Here is an 8,867-nt window from a genome sequence, read left to right on the forward strand (position 1 = left end):
CAAGTGGGCATGGCCTGCCAGACAGGCCTCACCTCCTGTGCTCAATCAGCCCGGGGCTCTCTATCTGTGTGGCTCTGCCTGTGCAGCTCCACGGGGGGCTGGTAGGTGTGCCCGGGGGGGGTCCTCATGGGCCGTTTCTATATTTATCTTGATAAAGTCTGTTGATGTAAAGGAATTTTAGTTTTGTGAAGTTCCAGTTTATTGTTTCCTTTTATGATTAATACTTTATGTTTTCTTTAAAAATTGACTTTCCAAGCTTGTGAAGACATTTTTCTAGAATCGTTACAGTTTTAACTCTTTACATTTGTGTTTATTGATACATTCTGAATTAACTTTTAAATATGGTTGGAGATAGAGCCAAGCCCCCCACCCAATTTGGATACCTATTTATTTCAGTATCATATACTGAAAAGATTTCCCTTTTTCCATTGAGTTGCTTTTGTGTGCCTTCTGGAAAATCTTATGTAAGTGTTCCATCCTGTCCTGTTGACTATATTGTCTATCCTTTTGCTAGGGCTGTGCTACTGAGATTACAGTAACTTTATTTTATCACTGTAGCTTTGTAAATATCAAAGTCATGTAGTATAATTCCGTTAACTTTATTTCTTTCTAGATTGTTTTGGTTATTTTTGCATTTCTATATCATTCATAGTTTAGTGGTATCTACAAAAAACATGAAGAATTGACTTAAAAATAATTCACTCTCCTTCTAAATAGAGGGGTTTTTTTTGGTACCGGGGATCAAACTCAGGACCTTGCGCTTGCAAGGCAGGAGGCAGTAGAGGGTTGTTTTTTTTAAAATAATAAACTGTTCTTAATTTTTAACCTCTAAGACTAAAGAGATATGTTTAAATTCTCATTTTTGCTCAAATGTGAAACTTAGCTCTCTGTGATTTTTATGGGAAAAGTAGAAGGAAAATAGTGGAGACCTGGGAGAATAAACCTGGGGAGATTGTAGATGTGCAGAATGAAGCAGCTGAAAGGGGCTGAGGTCTTTTAGGGGGATGAGTGTATTGTGGGTTCTACCTCCAAGGCCCATGTTAAAGTGGCCCTCAGGTGATTTTAGCCAGTGGCCATTGGCCTAGTGCACTTGCACACCAGTGTTATACAGAAAATGCCAAGCTGTTGAAAACATTTTCAAGTTTCAAGAGTCTGTTGTAACTCAGCCAAATAGCTAATATACACAGAAGTTTTGGAAGTTGGTTTAAAGACGATTAAATTTGGAGGCACTCTTATTGTCATTTACTTTCATTTAAACTTGGTATAGCTCCTTGATGTGCATTATATATGTCCAAAATGTTTGTGCTTCATACTAGTACCATATTTTTTTTCAAAGGGAAACAAAACCATACAGACAGCATTGGAGTTAATGTTTCTCCTACCACCATTATTCTCTTTGACAGTAGTTTTGTGGGGTTTTTTTGTACCAGGGATCGAACTCAGGACCTTGCACTTGTAAGGCAGGTAGCAGAACCACTGAGCTAAATCCCCGGCCCTGACAGTAGTTTTTGATTCTTGTAGATAACCACAATTTTATTTCATAAAGCCTGAGCATAATTTGGCCATTGTGTCTTCCATTGTGTGAAGCACTCACTTCACACTCCTCTGTTAGCATGGGGAAATATTTCACATTAAAACAATCATAGTGCAAGTCCAGTGATGCTATCTAAGCTCTTTGCAGGTTTGGCACAGATTTTAAAGGGTAATTTAGAATTTGTTTGAATTTGCAATTTGAAATGCAGTCCTAAATATGCCTAATGCAAGTATGATATGTTGTGTGTGTTTTTCACATGTAATCATACAAAATGTAGGCATCTGCATTCTAAGCAAAAACAGATATTTTAAAAATAATTTTAAAATATGAACTTTAGCACAACAATAATATTTGAGATACAGATTAGAAAATAACAGAGACAGGCAGGTCTGCCCACACCCTACCGAGGTCCCCAGTCCCGCGGAACACGCCGAATCAGCCCGCTGCAGGCAGGCAGGTCTGTGCACGCCCTACCGAGGTCCTGAGTCACGCGGAAGACACCGAATCACCCCATTGCAGACAGGCAGCCACCTGATTCCACATTACCAAGGCGCAGAGGACACCAGACCACCAGACCAAGGTACTGAGTCCCACTGTTCCCGGCCCAGAGGTAGGGGCTACTGAGCCATCGTCCCACTGCTCCTGGTCCAGAGGAAGGGGTTTCCCAGCCACCATCCATTCCCTGCTCCCAGCCCACAGGAAAGGGCTTTTGGGTCACTATCCCTACCGCTGCTCCCGGCCCCTGTCCCACCTCACCCAGCTCAGAGGAGGTAATCCGTGCAGGCACTAACAGTCCCCCACCCCAGTCGAAATGAGAAAACACGTAAATAAGTCTCAAAACCAGACTTCTAGATCACCTACAGCAACCCCAAAGGGAAATGAGATGGAACCCCCTGATACTCAACCACCTGGACCCACTCAACTGGCAACAAAAGGGGATTTGGTAAAAATGAAATCAGAAATAATTTTTCAGATAACAGGAGAAATTGTGTCCTTAGTGCAAGACATGATTAATAAATCTAGAGAGGAGCTGAGGAATATGATGGAATCCCAACATAAGAAACAAATGGAATCCATAAAACAGATGCAAATACATTTTCAGGACATGAAAAACTCCATTGAAAGTCTACACAGCAGAATGAGCCAGTGTGAGGACAGAATTTCAGATATAGAAGATAAGATTGCAATTAGTGTCCAGGAAAAGAAAAATTGCTTCAAAATTATAAGGGAACATGAGAAATCAATCCAGCAGCTGCTAGATGATGCAAAAAAAACTGATTGGGCTCAATGAAGAAACAAGAGAGAGTGCAGATGACATAAAAAATCTCTTCACAGAAATAATGGCAGAAAATTTCCCAAGCAGGGGAAAAGAGCTTGACATACAGATAAGTGAGGCATATAGGACTCCAAATAGCCTTGATCAAAAAAAATCTACACATAGGCATATAATCGTTAAGATTCCAGAAACTCAACAGAAGATCAAAGTTCTCCAAGCAGTGAGAGAAAAGAAACAAATCACATACAAAGGAAAGCCCATCAGAATCACAGCAGACTTCTCAACACAAACCATCAAGGCAAGAAGAGCTTGGAGTGACATATTCCACGTTCTAAAAGAAAACAGCCTCCAACCCAGATTGATGGACCCTGAAAAACTATCTTTCAAAATGGATGGAGAAATAAGATACTTTCATGACAAACAGCACCTTAGGAACTTCGTGAATGCCAAACCAGCACTCCAAAGAATTTTACACAATATCCTAGGAACAGACATTGAGGATCACAACCCCAGGAAGCAAAGCAGAATGAACCCATCTGGCATGACAAGAAATTAAATGTAAAGGGGAAGAACCCAACAAAAAGAAAAAGCCATGGCAATGACAAGTCAATGTGTTTCAGTTATAACCATCAAACATGCATTTATGATAAAAACCCTACAAAAAATTGGAATAGATGGTCTCTACCTCAAACTGACAGAAGCTATCTATGAAAAATCAACAGCCAATTTATCATACTAAATGGTCAAAAACTGAAATCCTTCACACTAAAATCAGGAACAAGACAAGGATGTCCACTATCACCACTCTTGTTCAATATAGTTCTGGAAACATTAGCCACAGCAATTAGACAAGAGAAAGAAATAAAAGGAATAAAGATAGGAAATGAAGAAGTCAAATTGTCATTATTTGCAGATGACATGATACTCTATATAGAAGACCCCAAGAACTCCACCAAAAGTCTTCTAGACTTAAAAGCCAAATTCAGTCAAGTAGCTGGTTACAAGCTCAATACACAAAAATCAATAGCTTTCCTCTACACCAATGACAGACTCACTGAGAGAGAAATAGGGCAAATAATTCCTTTCACAATAGCATCCAAAAAACTGAAATACCTAGGAATCATCCTAACAAAAGAAATCAAAGACCCCTTCTCTGAAAACTATGGCACTCTGAAAAGAGGGATTGAAGATGATATCAGAAAATGGACAGACATCCCCTGCTCCTGGGTAGGAAGGATTAATATAGTGAAAATGGCCATACTTCCAAAACTGCTATATAGATTTAATGCAATTCCAATTGAGATCCCAGCAGCATACTTCATAGAAAAAAATCCAAAAATTTATTTGGAACAAGAAGAGACCTAGAATAGCAAAAGCAATTCTAGGTAACAGAGACATGGCAGGGGGTATCACAATCCCCAACCTGCAACTCTGCTACAAAGCTACTGTGATAAAAACAGCATGGTACTGGCAAAGAAACAAGCTTGAGGACCAGTGGGACAGATTAGAAGATGCAGAAACAACGCCAGACACACTCAGCCACCTCATCTTCGACAAAGGAGCCAAACACCCTCACTGGAGGAAAGATAGCCTCTTTAATAAATGGTGCTGGAAAAATTGGGCTTCAACTTGCCAAAGATTAAAAGTAGACCTGTATCTCTCACCATGCACTAAACTAAAATCAAAATGGATGAAAGATCTAAATATTAAAATAGAAACTCTGAACCAGTTGGAACAGAGGTTAGGTAGAACCCTTGAAGACATGGGTGTAGGAAAAGATTTTATGAACAAAACCTCAGTTGCCCATGAACTAGCACAAACAATCAACAAACGGGATCTCTTCTTATTAAAAAGCTTCTGCACAGCAAGAGAAACCACCAGCAGTGTGAAGAGACAACCCACAATGTGGGAAAAAATCTTCACCTGCTCTTCCTCAGACAAAGGTCTACTATCTCGAATCTATAAAGAACTTAAAAAGATCAGACCTCCCAAATTTAAAGACCCAATCCAAAAATGGGCATCTGAAATCAACAGACATTTCTCACACAAAGAAGTAGAAATAGCAAATAAATACATGAAAAAATGTTCAACATCACTGGTCATTCGAGAGATGAAAATGAAAACAACGCTGAGATTCCACTTCACTCCAGAAAGAATGGCTGCTATCATGAAATCCACCAATAACAAATGCTGGCTGGGCTGTGGGGAAAGAGGAACCCTGCTCCACTGCTGATGGGAGTGTAGACTGGTGCAAGCACTGTGGAAATCAGTATGGAGATACCTCAAAGAACTAGGACTGGAAATCCCATTTGACCCTGCTATTCCACTGCTGGGGATCTTCCCCAAAGAATTAAAAGAATCATACCACAGTGATATATGTTCACCCATGTTCATAGCAGTGCAGTTTGTAATAGCTAATACTTGGAAACAGCCCAAATGCCCATCAACTGGAGACTGGATAAAGAAGATGTGGTTTTTTAATAAAATGGAGTACTACTCAGCCATAAAAAATGAGAAATTAGATACATTTATAGCTAAGTGGATGCACATTGAGGCAATACTCTTAAATGAAATAAATAGGACACACATGTGTAAATACCGAATAGTTTCTCTGGTGTGAGAAACTGAAAGTGTAAATAAGGACTAAATGTATAATAGGTCATGTGAAATAGGAAGAAAAGAGGCAAAGGGGAAGGAAGTGGGAGGGCTAAGGGAAAGGATAGAAGGGAATGGGAGTAATATGAGAAAATGGAAAAATAGGAACAAAATTTTTGTAAATAGGGAGGACTGGAGGGGTTGAAGGGAGCGCTGGGCAAGGGTGAAAAACAAAAACCAAGAGAGACTATGTAAAGGTGCAAATTTCCAGTGATGAATGTCATTATATTGTATACCTAAAATGTACCAATTATTAGAATGAATAATTGATAATGTAAAATAGGAATAAAAGGTCCAAACGGGTAGGGGTAGTGGGAGGCACAGGGGAAAGGAAAGAAGGGAAAGGAAAAAATGATGAGAAATGGAAAAAATGGAGATAAAGTCTTTGTAAATTGGGAAGAGTGGAGGGGGTGAAGGGAGGGCTAGGAATGGGGAAAAAATAAGAACCAAGATGCATTATGTAAAGGTACAATTCCCAATGAGAAATGTAATTGTGTTGTATACCTACAATGTACCAATAAAAGAATTTAATCCAAAAAAAAAAAAAAAAAGAAAATGACAGTAAAAAGGAGAAAAGAAAAAGTGAAGAGACACTTAGGCAGTTAATAGGTTATGTAATAACCATCTTTAGGAAAATAAGTATTCTATATGATTAATTCAGGATTTTCTAAATCCATCACAGCTAATATCTGAGTCCAAAATTCCACTTAATGTTTGAAGCTTTATGCCTGTGTTTATATTGTTAAATGTGACCATGCCTTTCATATTTCAATTTATAGCTTTTCTAATTCCTCACTTACGTACTACTCTTCATCCTTTTCCTTAACTTCTTCCCTATTGATACTTTTCTTTCAAACTATGTAACTTTTTTCCTCTTAGTACTTACTTCATTTTAATCCCCTAATTTCCATCCTACAAATCATAATACTTTTTCCCCAATCAGCACCTTATGATCAGGTCTGTGAAGTGCCTGACAAATTAGAGGTTCTCAGTAAATCTTTGCAGAATAAAGAGATAAAAGGAAAAAGAAACTTGAAATTTATAGTTCCTTCTTTACCTTTTCTGTTGAAGTTTAAATCACACCTCATAAATTTTTATTGTATCTGGGTTGGGTTGAGGCCAGAGATTACTTTGTTTGAACTTAGATACTTTCCTGTATACCATAGCCCTATATAAAAATGAGTATGTTTTTCTTATAATACTGATTTAGGAGTAATAAATAATTCAAGATAATGTATATAAATAATTTGAGGACATACTTTAAAAAGCAGAGCAAAGCAGAGAGATGAATAATGATTTCTGAACTCCAGGATTCTCTAACAGTAGCCATCCAAGACAATGTCTGTGAACATCTGGCTTTCTGTGCAAACATGATATTCTGCCACTTGATTTTGGCCTTGATACTTTTTGTCTTAGGAGTTATCTCTTTGTCACACTATCCCTGGATAATCCAGTTGGACCAATCACACTGTGGCTTCTTCCCCCTCCAGTAAATATCAGTTTTGGTACAAATGACAACAGGTTATTTTGCATATCAAGGAGAGCATTAAGAGGAAGAAGAGAATTTTTACAGTGAAGATCAAAGAAGATGGTTTTTTATTCTGTCTTTACATTGTTTTCTGGGTGAATAAATTCCTGCACATGGTTAAAATATCATTCAGTGTTCACAACTCCCACCTGTCAGACCAGCTTTCTCTCAGATGCTTCAGATTCAACCTGTCTAACAGTGTTCACTACTTTGCATCCCATGTCAACCAAAAGATAGCTGAAGACATCCCCCTGGAGTAGAAAGTTTTCACCTGTGGAGGGACAAATTTCTTATTGGCTTAATGTATCCCACCTACTATTGTAAGAACATCTTTGCTCATCTTACCTTCCTAATCAATATAGGCATTAGCAACATTACTTTCCTCATCAGCATAAGAGCCTCATGGTCCTAGGATTATTGCCACCCTCTAAGTCATCTGTTACTCCCTATGAATCCAATAAATTGTGGCAAGCTTGGGGTGCCTTTGCCTTTGCTGCTCAGAGCAGCATTGATCAGGCCCAGAACCCAGCTTCTTCTCTAAGTCTGATTTCCTATCTTTACTCTTTAATTTGCCTTGCGCTGTCATGGCTCACAGGAGACTGGGACCCACTTCAGGGGTTCTGGTAATGTCCCCTTTCCCTGTTCCCTACACTAATCCTTTTCACTTTGGGGGTTGGTGTGTAGTGCTGGGAATTGAACCTAGGCCTCACCTATGCTAAACACCTGAGGTAAACCACTGAGCTAAACACAGTGTTCACACTGTCCAAACCACTGAGCTATAACATATTCAATACTTAGAGCATGCCAGGAAATGCAGCAAGCCTGGAGATATCAGGAGCACTAAGACACAGCCCTGGGTGCAGAGGGCTCATAGTGTAATGCACAAGATAGCTATGTGAATGATGGGAGAACAGATTGATAACTGTAGTGATAGAAATATTGCCCAGGCATTATGGCAGCATGGAGATGGACACAGAACCCAATGTGGCTGGTGTGTTCATGAGAGTGTGTAGAAGTGTGTGTGTTAAACTTGCAAAGACGTCTTTTAAGATAGTGATTTGGCTGAGGTTTAGGGGAGGAAGGTGTGAGTGAGGTTGTGAGGACTGATGAGGGTAGGGGAGTTGAGAAAGAAAGGGATTCTGGGGCACCATGACTACATCAAGGCTTACCATGTTGTTGGATGACAAGATCACTTGCCTCACTCTGAGGAAAAACAATTCTTTTCAAGCAGGAAAGTCAGAACCTGTCAAGCAGTCCCTTAAGCAGTCATTAGAAGTTGTTGTGATGCATCAGTGGGTTCTCATTTAGAGAAAGACCATGGAAACTTTTCTAGATGATGATAATCCAGTTAGTGAAGAAAGGCAGGCCCATGGGCACAGAACCCACTCCATATGGAGATTACTAATGAAAAGAATGCTGTACCATGCTACTCTAGAACTGGAGAATCCAAGGATAGGTACAGATATAGAGGAACAGATGACGAACTCACTTCAGTTGAGAATGAGCTCGTTTTGGTATGTTCAGGTATACAAATACCCGCAAAGGACAGGACTCCCCTGTCCCCACCTCTGCCAGTGGTCATGAGCCACCTGCATCTGCTTGTTCTTGAAAGTGCTCAAGGCAGAAGGTATAGCCCTCAGTGGAGGGGTGCAGAGTGGGGGAGATGCCAGTTCCTGGCAAGCCTTTCTTGGGGTGAAAGGCTGTCCGCATAATTCTTTTTTTTTTTTTTTGTACCCGGGATCGAACTCGGGACTTTGCGCTTTTGAGGCAGGCGCCAGAACCACTGAGCTAAATCCCCAGCCCTGGCCACATAATTCTTGCTCTTCAGTTTATTCCTAAAAATATTTCACTACTTTTTTCTAAGAGGAAGTAGT

This window comes from Heterocephalus glaber, unplaced genomic scaffold (genome assembly GCF_053883595.1).
Source record: "Heterocephalus glaber isolate CG9 unplaced genomic scaffold, H.glaber_assembly_v1.0 deba00001610, whole genome shotgun sequence".
Taxonomy (NCBI): domain Eukaryota; kingdom Metazoa; phylum Chordata; class Mammalia; order Rodentia; family Bathyergidae; genus Heterocephalus; species Heterocephalus glaber.